The sequence below is a fragment of the Rana temporaria genome, chromosome 2, assembly GCF_905171775.1.
Source record: "Rana temporaria chromosome 2, aRanTem1.1, whole genome shotgun sequence".
NCBI lineage: Eukaryota > Metazoa > Chordata > Amphibia > Anura > Ranidae > Rana > Rana temporaria.
Window position 1 is genome coordinate 45,455,182 of NC_053490.1, and position 21,412 is coordinate 45,476,593.

Consider the following 21,412-nt stretch of genomic DNA (forward strand, 5'->3'; position numbering starts at 1 on the left):
GCTCAGCAGAGGTCCTAGGAGAGATCTTCCGCCGAGCTGGCGGACTTCGCCGAGACGGATCTGCCTAGTGTGAAAGGGGCCCAACTATGTAACCTTTGGCTACCTGGCTGCAGAGATTTGTCCAAACAAATATAAAATCACACACACACACACACACACACAATGGATTGTTCCATACTTTATTTAAAAAATAAATACTGGGGGTGTGCGGTACAATATATTAGACTGACATTACCAGAAAGTACAGTCCTTTGGCAAATGTGACAGTATACAGTGTTATACATCAGAATAACAGACATCTTATCCCACACCCAGATTTACAATTCCCAGATTCTGTTTGATGGGTTTTTTTTGTTGTTTTTTTTTAAAAGGCACAAACTGTAGCATTATTTGTTTGACACACAAAGATTGGCACATTTCCTTTTTTAAACATTCGATAAATGGACAATCTGATAAAAACACTGAAGAGAGTGGACAGAATCCTTCTTATAAACCGTCAACGCTGAAGGTAGAAAAATTCATATTTGGTTATTTTTTTGGCACAAGGCATTTGTACCCATGATGATAAAAAAAAGGACAAGTTACTCGATTGCGCTTGGACGAGTCGCCACGTAGACAAACACGACGATTAATACCACCATGAAGGCCAGCGTGGGAAGCACTACCGTGGCGATTTGCTGACGAGCTTCCTGCATGGCTTGCTTCCTCTCCTTCTTGTCTTTGGAGGACTCTTTCTTGGGTTTTCCCTTTAGCTGCCGCATTGTGGTGACCTCAAGTCACAGGACTAGCTTGTTTCAAAGACTGTAGATGAGGAATCTCTGATCAGAAAGTTGGCCAATGGGATGGAGACCTAGGCATAAGGGAGGCGGAGTTAGTTCATTTACGCAAAGTTTAACTTATTGTGTAATGGATAATATTCTTCAAAAAGTTTTTTTTTTTTTACTACACATAAAATGTTTGCATTTTTTTTTTTTTTTTTTTGACAAACATACAAAACGATGGCACAATAACCAACGCTCAACATGAGCATAATGAAATATAAAGTTCATTACCCAAACATGGAGGTTAATTCCATAACAGTCCCGATAAAGGTCATTGACAAAGTACTCTTTTATTAAAGCGGGAGTTCACCCATTTATTAAATTTTTCCCCTTTTCCCCTTAGATTCCTGCTCGTTCGGTCTAGGGGAATCGGCTATTTGTATTAAAATATGATCCGTACTTACCCGTTTTCGAGATGCATCTTCTTCCGTCGCTTCCGGGTATGGGTCTTCGGGAGCGGGCGTTCCTTCTTGATTGACAGTCTTCCGAGAGGCTTCCGACGGTCGCATCCATCGCGTCACTCGTAGCCGAAAGAAGCCGAACGACGGTGCGGCTCTATACTGCGCCTGCGCACCGACGTTCGGCTTCTTTCGGAAAATTGTGACGCGATGGATGCGACCGTCGGAAGCCTCTCGGAAGACTGTCAATCAAGAAGGAACGCCCATTCCCGCAGCCCATACCCGGAAGCGACGGAGAGGATGCATCTCGTAAACGGGTAAGTACTGCACATATTTTAAAATAAATAGCCGATTCCCCTAGACAAAACAAGCAGGAATCTAAGGGGAAAAAGTGCCCTCTAAGGGTGAACCCCCGCTTTAAGGCTAAAAGGCAGATAAATAATAATTAAAGAGACACTCCCACAGGCTCAATTGACAAGTACACTGCTCAAAAAAAAATTTAAGGAACACTTTTTAACCGCTTGCCGACCATGTCACGAACATATACAGCGGCAGAATGGCACGGCTGCACAAAGCAACATATATATACACACACGTTGCTTTGAATTTCGCTGCAAGCTCCGTGACAGTGTCCGCGGAACCCTCGGACTCCATGTCCTTCGGTGTCCCGCGATCTTGTCACGGAGCTGCAGAACAGGGGGGTGCCTTTGTAAACAAGGCATTTCCCTGTTGTACCTTGTGACAGGACACTGATCTACTGCTCCCTGTAATAGGGAGCAGTGATCAGTGTTGTGTCACATGTAGCCCAGCCCCTTCACAGTTAGAATCACTCCCTAGGACACACTTAACCCCTTCCTAGCCCCCTAGTGTTTAGCCCCTTGCCTGTCAGTGTCATTTACACAGTAAACAGTGCATTTGTATAGCACCGATCGCTGTATAAATGACAATGGTCGCAAAATAGCATCAAGTGTCCGATGTGTCCGCCATAATGTCACCGTCACGATAAAAATTGCAGATCACCTCCATTACCAATAAAATAAAATTATATATATGGGATATTATAGCAAAAAATATTGCTTTTCTTTTTCAAAATTGTCGCTCTTTTTTTTCGTTTATAGCGCAAAAGATAAAAACCGCAGAGGTGATCAAATACCAAAAGAAAACTATTTGTGGGGGAAAAAGGACGCCAATTTTGTTTTTAGTGGAAAGTCGCACGACCGCGCAATTGTCAGTTAAATCGACGCAGTGCTGAATCGCAAACAATGGCCTGGTCATTGGGCAGCCAAATCCTCCAGGGCTGAAGTGGTTAATCAAAGTATAATATCAAGTCAATCAAACCCCTGGTATATTGATCTGGTCAGCAGCAGAAGGGGTTGATAATTTCATTAACACCAAAGCAGCTGAAACAGATTAACAATAGGTGCACTAGATGGGCAACAATGAGACGACCTCCAAAAACAGGAATGGTTTCACATGTGGAGGCCACTGAAATTTATTTTCCCTACTCATCTTTTCTGACTGTTTTTCACTAGGTTTTGCATTTGGCTAGGGTCAGTGTCAATACTGGTAGTACGAGGCGATACCTGGACCCTATATACATTGCACAGGCAGTCCAACTCCTCCATGATGGCACATCAATACGGGCCCATTGTCAGAAGGTTTGCTGCGTCTCCCAGCACAGTCTCAAGAGCATGGAGGAGATTCCAGGAGACAGGCAGTTACTCCAAGAGAGCTGGACAGAGTAGTAGACGGATAAGCAGGACCAGCATCTGCTCCTTTGTGCAATGAGTACTGCCACAGCCCTCCAAAATGACCTCCAGCAGGCCACTAGTGTGAATGTCTCTTACCAAACAATCAGAAATAGACCTTATGAGGGTGGTCCGAGGGCCCGATGTCCTCTAGTGGGCCCTGTTCTCACTGCACGTCACTGTGGAGCTCAATTGGCATTTACCATTGAACACCAGAATTGGAAAGTCCGCCACTGGCACCCTGTGCTCTTCACAGATGAGAGCAGGTTCACCCTGTGAATATGTGACAGATGTGAAAGGGTCTGGAGAAGCCGCAGAGAACTTTATGCTGCCTGTAACATCGTTCAGCATGACCAGTTTGGTGGTGGGTCAGCGATAGTCTGGGGAGGCCTACCCATGGAGGGACGCACAGACTTCTATATGCTAGACCAGCGTTTCTCAACTCCAGTCCTCAAGGCGCCCCAACAGTTCATGTTTTCAGGCTTACCATTATTTTGCAGGTGATTTGATCAGTTTCACTGCTTTAGTAATTACCACAGCTGTTTCATCTGGGGGAAATCCTGAAAACATGACCTGTGGGGGCGCCTTGAGGACTGAAGTTAAAAAACACTAGGCTAGACAATGGCACCCTGATTGCCATTAGGTATCGGAATGAAATCCTTGGACCCATTGTCAGACCCTATGCTGATTCAGTGGGTCCTGGGTTCCTCCTGGGGCACAACGATGGCCGGCCTCATGTGGCGAGAACATGTAGCCAGTTCCTGGAGGATGAAGGAATGGATACCATTGAATGGCCCCCACTCTCACCTGACCTAAATCCAATAGTACACCTTTGGGACATTATGTTTTGATCCATCTGACGTTGCCAGGTTGCACCTCATTCTGTTCAGGAGCTCAGTGATGCTCTGGTCCAGGACACCATCTGTTGTCTCATTAGGAGCATGCCCTGATGTTGTCGGGCATGCATACAAGCACTTGGGGGCCATACAAACTACGGAGGACCATTTTGAGTTGCTGCAATGACATTTCAGCAAAATGGACTAGCCTGTTGCATAATTTTTTCACTTTGATTTTCAGGGAGTCTTTGAATTCAGCCCTCTGTAGGTGGATAATTTTCATCTCCATCAAACAATGTGCCATCCTTTCATTCCTAACGCATTATTCAATCCATATCAGTATAGACATCCAGCATGACATTTTTCCCCATTGAGATCTGATGTGTTTTCAAAGTGTTCCTTTCATTTTTTTGAGCAGTGTATATTTAGCAGAAATCTCAAGTATTAGTAATGGCGAGATTGGAAGAGCACCATGTATCTCACACCTTATTAGATTTCGGAGGGCAACCCCTATGCTCAAAAAAAAGCTTTTCATAGAGCAACACCTGAATCACCACCTGTATTTATTTACTGATAAAAGGGGGAGTAGATTGTATCCACTTAAGCGCCACAGCTTTGCGAGCGAAGAACAAGGTTTGTCAGGCACTATTCCTCATCAAGAATACCCAACAAGCATAGCAGAAGGTACATCAGTCACTTGCCGCCCAATCTTTGCATTTTTATATATTTTTTCTCCCATACACACATGCAATGTATATATTTTTTGTAAACTACTTTCCAATGATCACATGAGTGAAAGCCATACCCCCCTTGCATTTTGCCTTTGCTGGTCTGTGGAAAGAGCCAACAAGGAGCAGCCATCTCCTTCATACCAGTTATTGAATTGACTGCAACAAGAGCAGGTCACACCTCATAACCGGACTTAAAGTGGAAGTAAACCCTTTTGTACCTACAGGCAACGCTGTATCAACAAGGCCCAGGCCTCGGGCAGCACGGAAAGAGTCCCCGCCGGCTTGCACTACACTGTTGGTGTAGCGCCAGTCTTCTAGGGCGGACTGGGCTGAAAGGCTAGCACCCCCATAAAGCAGCCGCAACTGTGTGTGGAGGGGGGGGCTGCATCTAATTTTCACTGGCCTATCATCCTGGACCACAAACCTTCCTCACTGGGCTATATGTTTTATGCTGCACCATCGGCATGGTTATATCTTCTTAGTCCTCTCCATAAAATTATCAGAAATTTATGTTTAAAGTAGAACTATAGGCAACACTTTTTTTTTCATTTTGGATAGAGAAAGGGAGGGTTATAGGCCCTGTCAGTTTATTTTTCACCATCCCTGTCCCATTGCAGAGATTTCCCTTTACTTCCTGCCCCATAGCCAAACAGGAAGTGAGAGGAAATCTATGCAAATTAAGAGAATCCATTGCCCTCCCCCAGGCCCTTGGAACGAAGGTCCCCACTCAAAAATGTCAGGGCGGGTCTTAAACAGAATAGGGTGTGGCCTTGACAGGAATGGGTGGGTCATATTTAAATTAGGGGGTGCACAAGTTTAGTCGGGCCTATGACAGCACAAAACCTAAATACACTACTGCCTACAGGTAAGCCTATAATAAGGATTACCTGTAGGCACAGTAAAGTGGCTTTGTCCTCTGAGCTGTACAGGGACTGCAAGACACAGATGCCAAAGTCACAATCGGGTACTTTGCTACAAAAAACAAAACAAAACAAAACACTTTTACAATAAGTGTAAAACCTTTTACAAAATTTCAATCGGCAGTAAACCCATTGATTTAACAGTTTAAAAAAAAAAAAAAAAAAAAACTTTACATTCCCGACATGTGGCGGGAAGGCAACAGTCTCATTGTTTGTGCTCCCAACCAAACTGTCAAACAATCCAATGGCTAGTGTCATAACTGATCACATGTGCAGCACCATGGCAGTTGATAGGTTAAACAGAGGCTAATATGGCAGCTAACTTGGCTGGAAATGATAGGAGGGTTTACTTCCACTTTAATACATAAAGGATTCCCAGAGCACCACGATTCAGCTAGCTAAAGAAACAGAACATCACAGCTTCCTTTGATTAAAGGCCAACACCGAGTCTTCTGCTAAGAAAAAAGGTCACTGCTGTGATGGCACATTGAGTACGTTCTGTAAATAATGGGCTTTTATCCTGCACTGGTAGAAAGTGCCAATTCTAAAAGGGAGTCCAGGAGTTCCACCTTTTGACTAAGTAGAACACAAAATATTGTATTAGCTATAATAAAAAAAAAAAGAAGAACAAACATTCACTATAACCAGCAGAAGTCGTTGAGCATGCAAGATGTGCTCCCTCCTATGCCAAAAAACGTGTCATCCAAGCACCTTGTATGCCATGTGCGTCCTTTCTTGCCACGCCTGCTCTGCTCAATAAGAGGCAGAGTGAAGGTTACATTTATAAATACTTTATAGAAAGATTCTTATTACTTTTTTCTTCAAATACAAAAAGTAGTGTCATCTGATCTTAGGGCCACTTTCACACCAACGGACCGATCGGGTCCGCCTGTCGGTTTTTCAGACAAACCCCCTATTGTTCTCTATGGAGCCTTAAAATAGACGGATGGGGAGATGTTCGCCATCTGTCCGGACATGGACCTGTCAATCCCACTGCTCAGCATACAGATCCCCTGCCACTTGATGGATTCCACTCCTTCTGAAAGAGGCCCAACAGTGAAAAAAAAAAACTGTATCCGCATGTGGACCCCCTATCTGTTGCCTTTTCCAGCGATGGGAGGTCTGCGCTCACGAAACACCGGTTAATAAAAATAAACTGGCCAACATTTAGCCTGTGTATGTCGGTCTGTCCGGCAGACGCTAGCTGTTTGGCCAGGCGTGCATGCTGGAAAACCAAAAGCTAACTGACTCCCAATCAGTGCTCAGTCGGTCTTAAAAGTGAAGATTTCGATCCTTACAAATGTCCATGACAGGTTCTCTTCAAGTGACAGAAGAAAAAGAAAAAAGTGCATTTTTTATGCGTTCTTGCTGCGATTTCAAAAAGGGGAGGTACGTTTTTTGCTGCTTCGTTTAATTGACCAAAATAAAATGCCCCAAAAAAGGTAACAAGCAGGATTTTTAACACCGCTTTAAAAAAGGTGCCAATAATGGCCAACAATAAATGCATTTTCATTTAAATGCACGATACCCCCTCACGCCGACGTAATGCAAATATGTGCCCTTCGGCTTGAAGGGGTTGTGGGGGGGGGGTGATGCATGCAAGCCGATGGTTGGCTTTCTTCTAATAACAACCGATGCGGCTATTATAAGCAGGGAAAGGGAATGACCACCTACTCCCGCCGCCTTCTGAGGCTTGCCCGGGCTCTCCCAAGTGACCAGCTGGCACATTCACCGGCTGACCGGTGACCTGAACGAATTGGAATCGGCTTTGATCAGGTCTTGGATCTAGTAAACTGGAAGCGATGTCATGACATCACTTCCTGTTTACTGGAGCCTTAAAAAGACATCAAATTGAAAAAAAAATAAAAAATTATAGTATTCAAAACAGCCAAACTTGGCATTTTGAATGCTTTTAGGTGCAAAGGAGGGATTTGGGGTCTTATAGACCCCAGACCGCTCTATAAAGAGTACCTGTCACTGCCCATTATTGTTACAAAGGATGTTTACATTCCTTGCGACAGCAGTGAGGCCGCGTACACACGATAGGTTAACCAGAGGACAACGGTCTGATGGACCGTTTTCATTGGTCCAAACCGATCGTGTGTGGGCCCCATAGGTTATTTAACCATAAGTTAAAAAAAAGCTAACTTGCTTTAAATTTTACCAATGGATTCATAACCGATGGGAAAAAAAACAAATCGTTAGCAGGCACAACCATCGGTTAAAAACCCGTGCATGCTGAGAATCAAGTCAACGCATGCTTGGAAGCATTGAACTTTGTTTTTTTCAGCACGTCGTTGTGTTTTACGTCACCGCGTTCTGACATGATAGTTTTTTTTTAACCGATGATGTGTAGGCGCGACGAACCATCAGTCTGCTTCATCGGTTAACCTATGACAACGGTCCATCAGACCGTTGTCCTCTGGTTAACCTATCGTGTGTATGAGGCCTAAGAGTGATCAGACAAAAAAAAAAAAAAAAGTGTAATTTTTAAAGTGCTGTATTCCTCCGTGCTTACGCAAGTCGCGCCTGTAAATGTAAACAAACAGTGTTCAAAGCACACATGTGAGGTGTTACCACAAACAGAGAGATAGCAATAATTCTAGCACTAGATCTCCTCTGTAACTCTAAACTGGTAACCTGTAGGAATTTTTTAAGCGCCGTAGTTTGTCGCCATTCCACGAGTGTGCGCAATTTTAAAAGCATGACATGTTCGGCACCTATTTACTCAGCATAACATCTTTCACGGTACACAAAAACATTGGGCTTTACTTTACGCTTTTTTTTTATTCATGTTCGTGTATTTCTTTAAGAAAAAAAAAAAAAGAATTTGAAAGACGCGAAATAAAAACGATCACTATTTTATTTTCTATGGTCTCTGCTAATTTTTATTTTATAACACACACACACACACACACACACACACACACACACACACACACGTTTGGGGGTTCCAAGTAATTTTCTAGAAAAAAAAAAAAATACAGATTTTAACATGTAAGCAACAAATGTCAGAAAAAGGCTTAGGCATAAAGGGGTTAATATCATGCGTCTCATTATTGCTCAAAAAACACATGTGCCAACGTCTGAATGAGCCCTCATGACCACTTTATATCAATAATAAGCTCTGTAATTCTTATTCAGGGCAGATGGTACATAGTGGCTTCAAATGAGCTACCAGGAAACTAGGCCTTAATCCGCCTTTAAACCCAAATGGAAAGATAACGGCACAATGATATTAAATATTCATTGTTCTAATCCTAGAAAAACAAAAGTCTACATAATGTACCCATGTTGTACCTCAGACTGGAATCAGAATTAGATCCTGTCTAATGAGCAACCAGATCAGAGAAAATTGCATAGAAAGGATATTGTGCTTCAGCAATGCATTAAGAATAAAAAATAAATAAAAAATAAAAAAGCCACACTGTCTGCCGCTACATTTCTCCTCTTTCCACATGTAGACCAACTTCAGTTCTGCCATCGTGTCCCGTCCCCCCCCCCCCTTCAATAAAAAAGGTTAGGGTTGTCCCGATACCACTTTTTTAAGATACTTCGACCCCCCCCCCCCCCCCCCAAGTACTCGCAGATACCAATTACGATACTTAAAAAAAAAAAAAAAAATTAATTTGCAACCGAATGCGACAGTGTTTCGTTACATTCGGCTACCCATCTCATCTTGCTATGGAAGCGACGTTCACCCGAGGAATTTTGCACTGTGCAATGCATTCCAAACGAATTGCGACAATACAGAGCAGTGAACCCGTCAGATGTCGTCACGGAAAAGACGTTACTGACAATACAAACACTGGGCTATGCGTTCCAAGACTAATACTTCCCTTGTTACCTAGTGTCTCCAGAACTGCCAGCTGTCCCTGTACAACCCAAAGCAATCTGTGGTGTTAGGTTCTGCTTTGCTGGTAGTTGTAGTGCCCATCCACAGCAACCTGTGGTGCTGGGACTTGTAGTGCCTCTAAAGATGCCAGCTGTCCTTGGACTGCCCTATACAATCCAGGGCAACCAGTGCCGATTATCCTGCCATGCTGGGACTTGTAGTGCCTCTAGAGCTGTCATCCGCCCCAATACAAGGCAGGGCAACCTGTGGTGTTAGGTCCTGCTAGGCTGGGACTTGTATTACCCCTAGAGCTCCAAGCTGCCACACTACAAGCCAGGGCAACCGACAGTTCTGGAGACACTACAAGTCCCAGCTTTGGGTTGTACAGGACAGCTGGCACTTCTGGAGACACTACAAGTCCCAGCATGGCATGAAAATCGCCACTGGTTGCCCTGCCTTGTATACGGTAGTCCAAGGACAGCTGGCATCTTTAGAGGCACTACAAGTCCTAGCATTGCAGGATCTATCACCACAGGTTGCTCTGGATAGGCACTAAGGACCAGCAAAGCAGAACCTAACACCACAGGTTGCTTTGGGTTGTACAGGGACAGCTGGCATCTTTAGAGGCACTACAAGTCCTAGCATTGCAGGATCCATCACCACAGGTTGCTCTGGATAGGCATTAAGGACCAGCAAAGCAGAACCTAACACCACAGGTTGCTTTGGGTTGTACAGGGACAGCTGGCAGTTCTGGAGACACTAGGTAACAGGGGAAGTATTAGTCTTGGAACGCATAGCCCAGTGTTTGTATTTTCCGTAACGTCACTTCTGTGACATTATCTGACGGATTCACTGCTCTGTATTGTCGCAAATCGTTTGTAACTCATAGCGCACATGCAGTGGAAAATGTCTCGGCAGAAACGTCACTTCCGTAGCAAAATGCGATGGGCAGCTGAATGTGACGAGACACGGCTCCCTGCCAGCTTACTTCAGGACTCGCTCGACGCTCCGCCCTTCACCCCATTCCAGGTGTTATATCCTCTGTGTTGTGAGGGACACAAGACTCTGGTCTGGAACAATGGATGTTTATTCAGTACAGGCTGTACACTGCAACATGCATCTCAGGACAATACATATCTCTGCTTCTTACATGTGCTCTCTCTAAGATGGCTACTATGCCCCTTGACCCTTGTCATCACTGCTGGGTGGAGCCAGCCTTAAAGTGCCAGTACATGTGGAACCCTTCAGGTATAACACCAGGTATCGGGTGAAGCATCGGGACCATTTGTGCGAGTACAAGTACTCGTGCAAATGCTCCGTATCCGGACAACCCCTACAAAAAATAAATAAAAATCAGCTTTACCCTAAAAAGCTAGTTTATACCAAAGTCAAAAAAGATGTAATATATGTTCTTGTGTGATTCCTGTACGTTCAATAAGCTGCAAATCGCACCGAAAATCAAAAAGTAGCGCATAGACTACTTTGGAAAACTGTGCAGCACCAAATCACATGGTGTGGCGAGGACTCCCGGAAGAGGGGATGGGAGGTCTCCCGGAAGAGGGGAGGGGATGTCTATCAAAAGCAGGTACCCACTCCCTCCTCCACCCACCGAAAGGTGCTAAATGTGCCAGGTGGAGCGGGGGTAGGGCAAACAAACGAAGCTTCCCTTTTTGGGTGGAGCTCAGCTTTAAAGAGACAGTGTAGGCATGGACCATAGCGTTTGTTTTTGGACAGAAAACTGGTTACAGCGGCACTTTTGAAGGGTGGTGTAAAATACTGTGTACTCAGAATGGTCTAGAGTGGTTAGTGGGGGTACCCCAAGGATCTGGGACCAATTCTGTTTAAATGTATTCATAAATGATATAGAGCAGCCCTCAAAAAAGCCACTCGCCTGCTCGCATTTTGCGGGTTGGCAAGCTATATATGGCTGCCTGGGAGCAGGGGGGCGGGCACCGCCGGCAGCCTGTGTGGAATGAGATTCCTTCTCCCAGCGATCGCGGAGGAGAAGAAGAAAGAAACACAAAATAAAGTGCACATAATGAATGTGCATGGAGCCAATTAGATTACAAAAAAAAAAAAAAAAACACACAAAGCCATCTTTGTTATGGAACAGATATGAGCGATTTTGTGCTGCTGTCAGAACCTCCAAATTGCCCCTAAATGCCATTTATCTATCCAGAGCCCATCCAACAGATCCCAGATTACACACTATAATTTTCTCTTTCACTGATGTTCTCTCTAACCTTTTCCTGGTGGAACTCTAAGGACAACCACTTTAATATGTCAACACTCTCTCACCTGAGGCCGCGTACACACGATCAGTCAAAACCGATGAAAACGGACTGAAAGTCCGTTTCATCGGTCCAAACCGATCGTGTGTGGGTCCCATCGGTCAGTTATCCTTCGGTCAAAAAAAAAAAAGAGAACTTGCTTTAAAATTGAACCGATGGACGCCTAGCTGATGGGTCAAAACCGATCGTTAGTATGCAAAGGCATCGTTTAAAGGGCCGCGCATGCTCGGAAGCATTGAACTTCGTTTTTTTCAGCACGTTGTGTGTTTTACGTCACCGCGTTCTGACACGATCGTTTTTTTAACTGATGAAGCTGTCTGATGTGCGTACACACCATCGGTTAACCGATGAAACGGTCCTTCAGACCGTTTTCATCGGTTTTGATCGATCGTGTGTACGCAGCCTGACTGTACCCAGACAACAGACAAAAGCTAGGACTATGGAACCCTGTCCCTGTAACATTTATTTTAAGTATTTATATGGCACTTTAGGCAGCACTCTTACATACTGTACATTCACATCAGTGCCTGCCCCCTAGAGGTGAACAATCTAAGATCCCTACCTGACAAACATATAGACACACACATACTGGGTTCAATTTGAATTGAAGCCAATGTGTAGGAGGAAACCAGCGTACCTGGAGGAATTCCATGCAAGTACAAGGAGAACATGCAAACTCCACGTAGATAACTTTCTGACCAAGATGCAAACCAGGGACTACAGTGCTGCAATTCATAAGTGCCAACCACTTTGTCCCTGATCTGCCCTTTACATAGAGGGGTGTGGTTCTGTAGTCTTCAAAAGGCAGCCAAGAACAAATGTGATCTCGAAAGATTTCTGGCAGGATTAACAGGTCTTTTTTTTTTAATCCTTGCATTACACACACATACCTCAGATAGTTTGGCTGTTAGCTGTCCTAGTTTCCCCAACTTCTGTTCTTGTTGCCTATAATGAAAAGAAAAAGGGAATTGCTCAGACAGCACTTTGGATGTTGTAAAAGGTAACAAAGTTCTTTTCCCCCTTTTAACCACTTGACCCCTGGAAAAATGTACCCCCCTTCATGACCAGGCCATTTTTTGCGATACAGCACTGAGTTACTTCAACTGACAATTGCGCGGTCGTGCGATGATGTACCCATGGGGATCGCAAGTTTGGGCAACCCAGGTACAAATTTGTATTAATGTGCATTCTTATAAAATGTCAAAAAAAAGTTAGATTTTATTTCCATCATTTACACTTTCAAAATTACAGAGAACAAAAAAATGGCGTCAGCTAAATTTCTAACTTTTTTTTTAACATATTATAAGAATGTCTAATCTGTAATTTGATGCCTTTTGGAGATTTTTCATTGGCTTCGTTATGCACATTAATACAAATTTTTACCTGGGGTGCCCAAACTTGGTTTATTACTCATTCTTCTATCTCATTTTCGAAATAATTTCCCAACAAAGCACGCAAATTATTTTTTAACACAAGACCTGTGTGATCCTCATTATTACAGATTTATTCCCATCATCTGAAGACACTGCGCAAAGCTCATTTTCCTAAGATTGGCAATTATTTTCCTCATTAAATCCTTATCTAAAGCTGTAGCCCCCAAAAAAAAAAAAAAAAAAAAAAGAAAAGAAAGGAAGAAAAAAAAAAACACAGTCCTAAATAATAGAACTGGAAGATAGATAACAGTCAGAACTTACTCTGAATGGGCAATGATGTAGAAGCATAGCAAGCCTTTGCTTTATACATGTGAGGACCAGGGGATAAACCAAGCAAAAACGACTCACCAGAACCCCCATTGCGGCTTTGCAAAATGAAGCAAGATTCTGATTGGCTGAGCAGCGATGAAGCAAAGACATGGCATGCATTTGCTTTATACATGCAAATGCCAAGGGATAAACCAAGTAATCAGTGGGGCGACTATTTGGGATGAGCCGAACACCGCCCAGTTCGGTTCGTACCAGAACATGCAAAAAATTTGTTGGAACACCTGAACACTGTTAATGTCTATGGGACACTAACATGAAAAATCAAAAGTGCTCATTTTAAAAGCTTAATTTGCAAGTTACTGGCATAAAACGTGTTTGGGGACCCGGGTCCTGCATCAATGCAAAAAAAAAAAAACGGATGTTTTTTTGGGAGCAGTGATTTTAATAATTATTAAAGTGAAACAAAAGTGAAATATTCCTTTAGATTTCGTACCTGGGGGGTGTATATAGCATGCCTGTAAATTAGCGCATGTTTCCCGTGTTTAGAACTGTCCCTACACAAAATTACTTTTCCCCCTTTTTAGAAATGACATTTAAAAACTACTTGCGGCTATTCATGAATTGTCAGTCCTGGCAATACAGATCAAAGTCATTGAAAAAAAAACACTGCAGGGTTTCCCCCCCAGTTCATTGCCAGGCCCTTTGGGTCCGGTATAAATATTAAGGCAAACCCCAAAAAAAAAAAAAAAAAAAAAAAAGCGTGGAGGTCCCCCCCAAATTCCACATCAGGCCATTCAGGTCTGGCAAGCATATTAATAGGAACCCTGCACCAAAAAAAATAAAAATGGCGTAACCAGACCCCCTCCTGAACCGTACCAGGTCACGTGCCCTCAACATTGGGGAGGATGTCTTCATGTTGATGGGGACAAGGGGCCCCATCCCCACAACCCTTGTCCGGTGGTTGTGGGGGTCTGCTCGAAATCTGGAAGCCCCCCATTAACAAAGGGGAACTTCAGATCCCGGCCCCCCCATGTGAATTGGTAAAGGGGTACATTGTACCCCTACCATTACACAAAGAAAGTGTAAAAAAAAAAAAAAAAAAAAAAAAAAGACAGTTGGAAAAGTCTTTTATTAACCACTTGCCCACCGGGTTAATTCTGGCACTTCTCTCCTTCATGTGAAAATCACAATTTTTTTGCTAGAAAATTAATCAGAACCCCCAAACATTATATATTTTTTTTTAGCAGACATCCTAGGGAATAAAATGGCAGTCATTGCAATACTTTTTGTCACACCGTATTTGCGCAGCGGTCTTACAAGCGCACTTTTTTTGGATAAAAATCACTTTTTTGAATTAAAAAATAAGACAACAATACATTTGGCCCAATTTCTTTATATATTGTGAAAGATAATGTTACGCCGAGTAAAATGATACCCAACATGTCACGCTTAAAAATTGCGCCCGCTCGTGGCGTCAAACTTTTACCCTTAAAAATCTCGATAGGCGACGTTTAAAAAATTCTACAGGTTGCATTTTTTGAGTTGCAGAGTAGGTCTAGGGCTAGAATTATTGCTCTCACTCTAACGATCGCGGCGATACCTCACTTGTGTGGTTTGAATACCGTTTTCATATGCGGGCGCTACTCGCGTATGTGTTTGCTTCTGCGCGCGAGCTCGTCAGGACGGGGCGCTTTAAAAAATTTTTTTTTGGTTTTCTTATTTATTTTTATTTAGTTTTATAATTTTTTACACTGAAAAAAAAAAAAAAAAAAAATTGATCACTTTTATTCCTATTACAAGGAATGTAAACATCCCTTGTAATAGAAAAAAGCATGACAGGTCCTCTTAAATATGAGATCTGGGGTCAAAAAGACCTCAGATCTCATAATTAGACTTAAATGCAAAAAAATAAAAAAAAAAAAAAAAAGTCATTTTTTCAAATGACAAAAAAAAAAAATGTTTCTTTAAGAGGCTGGGCGGGACTGACGTTTTGACGTCACTTCCGCCCAGCAGAGCTATGAGGACGGGTGAAGGAGATTTCTCCTTCAGTCCCGTCCCCGCTCAGCTGCCGGACACATCCGATCCCCTCCGCCGCTACCGACGGCTCCGGTAAGCGGCGGAGGGCGCGGGAGGGCGGGGGGGGGGGGGGGGGGCCCTCTCCCGCCACCGATAACGGCGATCTCGCGGCGAATTCGCCGCGGAGACCGCCGTTATCTTGTACACCACCGCCCCCTGAAAAGATGAATGTCTCGGTTGTGGCAGCAGCTGCTGCCGTTATCGAGATATTCAACTTTAAAAAGGAGGACGTCTTTTTGACATGGGGCGGTGGTCAAGAGGTTAAAAAAAAAAATAAAAAATTAAATTACAGCGATGTAATCCCGTCTTTCGATGTCCAACGATGATCCCTCCTCCAGCAACACTCATTCTTCAGCGAGGAATGAAACCCCCATGACGCGCAAGGGTCACTCATCCACGTCACAGGGTAACCCCGGCCCCACCTGAAGGGACTGATCCCCCACGCTTTTTTTTTTTTTGGTATGGCTCCCCCCCACCCACCCCCAACGCCATTGATCTGTATTGTCGGGACAATTCATTAATAGCCGCAAGTAGTTTTAAAATGTTTTCCTTTAGAAATTACATTTTGCGCAGGGACAGTTCTAAACACCCCCCCCCCTACCCCCAGGTACGAAATTTAAAGTAATATCTTACTTTTATTGTTTCACTTTAAGCATTATTAAAATCACTGCTGCCAAAAAAACGTCAGTTTTTAAAACTTTTTTTTTTGCACTGATACATGTCCCCTGGAGCAGGACCCAAGTCCCCAAACACTTTTAATGACAATAACTTGCATACTAGCCTTTAAAATTAACACTTTTGATTTCTCCCATAGACCTTTAACAGTTTTCCCACAGACAGAATTCTCACCGCTCCAGGTGAGCCTCGTGATGATCAGGGGTTGTTGAACCACCAGGGTGCTGGCAATGCGGTAATAGCAAAAAAACAAAAGAACAAAAGCTGGCCAACGTTTCGCACTGGCGTCAGTGCTAAGTCATGACTAAGCACTGACGCCAGTGCGAAACGTTGGCCATACTGATTTTTGTGGGCTTGCAGTGACTGTATGCACAGTTGAAAATAAAGACATCTCTTTTAAAGAAAATTTTGGAGTGCGGCTGTCCAGCTTTTGTTCTTTTGTTTTTTTGCTTTAACAGTTTTCCGAGGCTTTTCGAATTTGCCACGAACACCCCAAATTGTTCGAACAGCCAATGTTCGAGTCGAACATAAAGCTCGTCCCTAGCAACTATAAAATCATAGCTGCCCACATGGCTGCTATGGAGCCTGAGGTTGGAAAGAGGAACCCCCCAAAGAGGTTGTCCGATGTCAAATCATTAAAAAAAAAAAAAAAAATTTTTTTTTTTTTTATAAATCATGCTTTACTCTAGGTTCACACAATGAATCGCCAATTTAACAAGCATGTGTAGTGCATTCTTGTGCAACTCACATGCGATTCCGTGCAGCGCAAATTTAGCCCATTTATTTGAATAGGCTGAAATCACACTGCATCCTACCAAAAGTAGTGCACTGCAACCAGATTGAATGGTAGTTTTGTACCATGTGATCCAGTGCAGGCAAACGTATTGCGTTCGTGACCTGTGTTTGGGATGTCGTTAACATTGCACCGACACCCCTTGCAAGGTTTCAGGGACAGTGCTCACGGATTGCAAATTTCCCAAAACACGTTCTAGTGTGAACTCGGGGCTTAGATCATGCTGTTGCAAGTCACAGTGCATCTCCCCTATTGGAGTATATTTATTACCTTTACAAGTTCTGGTCATCTTGGTAATAACCAAGCACACAATATTCTTGAAGCTGAAAAATCTTGGTGTATTTTCAACTAAAAAGTAACACGATTGAGGTTTTTAATGGTTAAAAAAACGTGAAGACTTGTATTAAAGCTTCTAGACTAAATTGTTAAAGCGGGGGTTCATCCTATATAAAAAAAAGAAAAAAAAAAAAAATTTCCTCTAGCATTAAATTCGGCATAGTAGCGCGAGCTACAGTATGCCTGTCTGTATTTTTTTTTCCCCCCGTACTCAGTGTTCTATCGTACATAGAAGATTCCGGGGAATGGGCGTTCCCTATGGACAGGGAAGGCGATTGACGGCCGGCCGTGGCACGTCACGCTTCTCCGGAAATAGCCGAAATAGGCTTGGCTCTTCACGGCGCCTGCGCATAGCCTGTGCGCAGGCGCCGTGAAGAGCCGAGACCTACTCCGGCTGTCTTCGGGGAGCGTGACGTGCCAGAGCCGGCCGTCAATCACCCTCCCTCTTGCTAGGAACGCCCATTCCCCGCGGCAGACGGAATCGTCTATGTACGATATAACCGTGAGTACGGGGATAAAAAAATTAAGACCGGCATAGTGTAGCTCGCGCTACTATGCCGGATTTTATGCTGAAATGTTGTTCAGCAGGGTGAACCACCGCTTTAAGAATTGACCATTTAGAGACATACCGGTACTATGGTATTTTTGCTATAAACACATTCTTAAAGGGGTTGTAAAGGTACAATCTTTTTTTCCTGAATAGCTTCATTTACCTTAGTGCAGTCCTCCTTCCCTTACCTCATCCTTCCATTTTGCTTTTGCAGTGGGAATTGAAAGTTTGGGCACCCCAGGTAAAAATTTGTATTAATGTGCATAACTAAGCCAAGGAAAGATGGAAAAATCTCCAAAATGCATCAAATTACAGATTAGACATTCTTATAATATGTCAAAAAACTTTAGATTTCCATCATTTACACTTTCAAAATGACAGAAAACAAAAAAAATGGCGTTGGCAAAAGTTTGGGCATCCTGCAGAGTTAATATCTTGTACTGCCCCCTTTGGCAAGTATCACAGCTTGTAAACGCTTTTTGTAGCCAGCCAAGAGTCTTTCAATTCTTGTTTGAGGTATCTTGGCCCATTCTTCCTTACAAAAGTCTTCCAGTTCTTTGAGATTTCTGGGCTGTCTGTCACGCACTGCTCTTTTAAGATCTATCCATAGATTTTAAATTATGTTGAGGTCAGGAGATTGTGAAGGCCATGGCAAAACCTTCAGTTTACGCCTCTTGATGTAATCCCCCGTGGATTTTGAGGTGTGTTTAGGATCATTATCCATTGGTAGAAGCCATCCTCTTTTTAACTTCAGCTTTTTCACAGATGGCATCAAGTTACCATCCAAAATGTGCTGAAATGTTATTGAATCCATTTTCCTTCTACTCCTGAAATGTTCCCTGTGCCACTGGCTGCAATACAACCCCAAAGCATGATTGATCCACCCCCATGCTTAACAGTTGGACAGAGGTTATTTTCATTAAATTCTGTGCCCTTTCTTCTCCAAACGTACCTTTGCTCATTCCAGCCAAAAAGTTCTATTTTAACCTCATCGGTCCACAGAACTTGTTTCCAAAATGCATCAGGCTTGTCTGAATGTTCATTTGCAAAGTTCAAACGCTGATTTTTGTGGTGAGGACGTAGAAGAGGTTTTCTTCTGATGACTCTTCCATGAAGACCATATTTGTACAAGTATCTCTTTATAGTGGAATAGTGTACCACAACTCCAGTGTCTGCCAGATCTTTCTGGAGGGATCGTGCAGTCAAACGTGGGTTTTGAATTGCTTTTCTCACAATCCTGCGAGCTGTTCTGTCTGATATTTTTCTTGGTCTTCCAGACCTTGCTTTAACTTCCACTATTCCTGATGACTGCCATTTCTTAATTACATTCCGAACAGAGGATATTGACATCTGAAAACGCTTTGCTATCTTCTTATAGCCTTCTCCAGCTTTGTGAGCGTCAACTATTTTCAGTTTCAGTTTTCTAGACAACTGCTTAGAAGAACCCATGGTGCTGATTGTTGGGGCAAGGTCAGATGAGTCTGGGCAATTAAAACCTTTGAGATTGACATCACCTGGTCTTCCCAGACGATGACTGAGAACAATTCATGACACTGGCAGGTCTCAGCTTTGCAAAGGGGGCAGTGCATGCTATAAATTCTGCAGGGTGCCCAAACTTTTGCAGACGCCATTTTTTTGTTTTCTGTAATTTTGAAAATGTAAATGATGGAAATAAAATCTAACTTTTTTTGACATATTATAAGAATGTCTAATCTGTAATTTGATGCCTTTTGGAGATTTTTCCCCATCTTTCCTTGGCTTCGTTATACACATTAATACAAATTTTTACCTGGGTTGCCCAAACTTTCGATCCCCACTGTAAATGTCCTTATTTCTTCTGAGAAATCCTCACTTCCTGTTCATCTGTCTAACTCCACACAGTAATGCTAAGCTTTCTCCCTGGTGTGGAGTGTCGTGCTTGCCCCCTCCCTTGGACTACAGGAGAGTCAGGACGCCCACTAACACAGCTCCTTTATCCATCTGCAATGTAGAGAGTGTCCCGACTCTCCTGTAGTCCAGGGGAGGGGGTGAGCACGACACTCCACACAGTAATGCGAGGCTTTCTCCCTGGTGTGGAGTTACAGACAGAAGAACAGGAAGTGAAGATTTCTCATAAGAAATAAGAACATTTAAAAGCAAAATGGAAGGGAGGGAGAGAGGGAGAGGGAGAGAGAGAGACTTGTAAAGCGCAACACATGCGAACTGAATCGCCTCTGGGCGCTGTATCCATTTCATGGGTAAGGAACCCCTTGACCTCAGAAGAGATGGGTTTTAATCTTTCTCCTGAAGGCCAAGTGGTCCGACTCCAGTCGGATGGTGGTTGGTAGTGCATTCCACAGGCGGGGTCCTTGGAAGGATGAGGTAAGTGAAGGAGGACTGCACTGTAAAAGGAAGCTATTTAGGGGAACAAAAAAAATTGTACCTTTACAACCCCTTTAACTTTATGCTCACTGTAGTACACTCTATGCACAGCTTAGTCAACATGCTTCGTTGTTGAGATGAATTAATTTTGATGCATGCGAGGTGTGAAACCCAGAAGAAATGATCAGTGTTGGCGAGGGAGCTTGCAGACAGCACATCACTGGAATAAATGGAAACAAACACTACTTACAGGTATGGAGTACGACGGACCTACATAACAGCACAGGGCCAATCACCACTGTCAAGTGAGGGAGTAAAAGGTTAAGGTATCTCCATTACAAGCTGCGTATACCATTAAATACCTGCAAATGTGTGTGATTATTGCTTGGCGTAGGTACATGAAATAACAGGTTGATGCATCAGGACCCTTATCATTGCGCTATTCTCACTCTGGATTCCAACCAATAATGGCTCTATTTATTGGCATTTGTATTTACTGGAGCTTGGCAGAGATACTACACAGATGCAGCGTGAATCCTATTTACGCTTTGTAAATTGATTTTAAATTTCTTATGAGTGGCCATCTATTAAACAGCTATAAAGCTCTGGATAATGGCATTGCCGCCCATGCTTACCATCGAGGATGTCTTGTGGTTAAGCATAGAAAAAGCTCTTAACGTGGCAGCTTGTTAGAGATGCGATTTCTAGAGGTTATTCACTCAGGTTGTTATCAAGGCGACATTACAGTATTAAAATATATATATAAGAAATCTCATTTTAAACAAGCTGAACTTTAAAGGGGACATTTCACTTCCTACTTAGAGCTAAAACAAGTACAAATTAATTAAATTCTTTGCAATAAAAAAGGGCCATTGTAGACCAAAAATGATACCTTCATTGGACTTAAAGGGGTTGGGCACAGTGTAGCGTCGGAACTGATGTGAAGGCCTCAGCTGCAGTATAGGGGGGATAAAAGATTCACTGACACATTTTTAACTCGAAAGCGACTACAAACATTTCAAAATGTCCATCCCACCCAGAATTTCAGCTTCACACCCACTCCATTCATCGGGGAAATAAATATAGGTGGTGGTCACACCGCACACCTTGCTTTGGTGGATTACATAATCGGGGCTTTAACCCCTTAACGCCCGCCACACGACTATTTCCGTCCGCAAAATGGCACGGACAGGCAGAAGGACGTATATATACGTCCTTGCCTTTCCGCGGGTCGGGGGTCCGATCGGGACCCCCGCCCCCGCTGCGTGCGGATTCCCTCGGGGAGCGACCCGGGACGACGGCGCGGCTATTCGTTTATAGCAGCTCCGTCGCGATCAC

The 21,412-nt window shown here is 43.4% G+C and overlaps 1 long non-coding RNA gene across 1 annotated transcript in view; it reads right to left on the reverse strand.

Annotated features, from left to right (window-relative positions):
• Nucleotides 1-756: 756 nt before the first annotated feature.
• Nucleotides 757-21,412, reverse strand: part of LOC120928984 — a 68,922-nt gene continuing 48,266 nt past the window's right edge. The window contains exons 2-3 of the long non-coding RNA XR_005747331.1: nucleotides 12,471-12,525; nucleotides 757-850 (exon numbers count right to left, since the gene is read on the reverse strand). This is a non-coding gene — a long non-coding RNA (uncharacterized LOC120928984). The remainder of the gene's footprint in view (nucleotides 851-12,470; nucleotides 12,526-21,412) is intronic.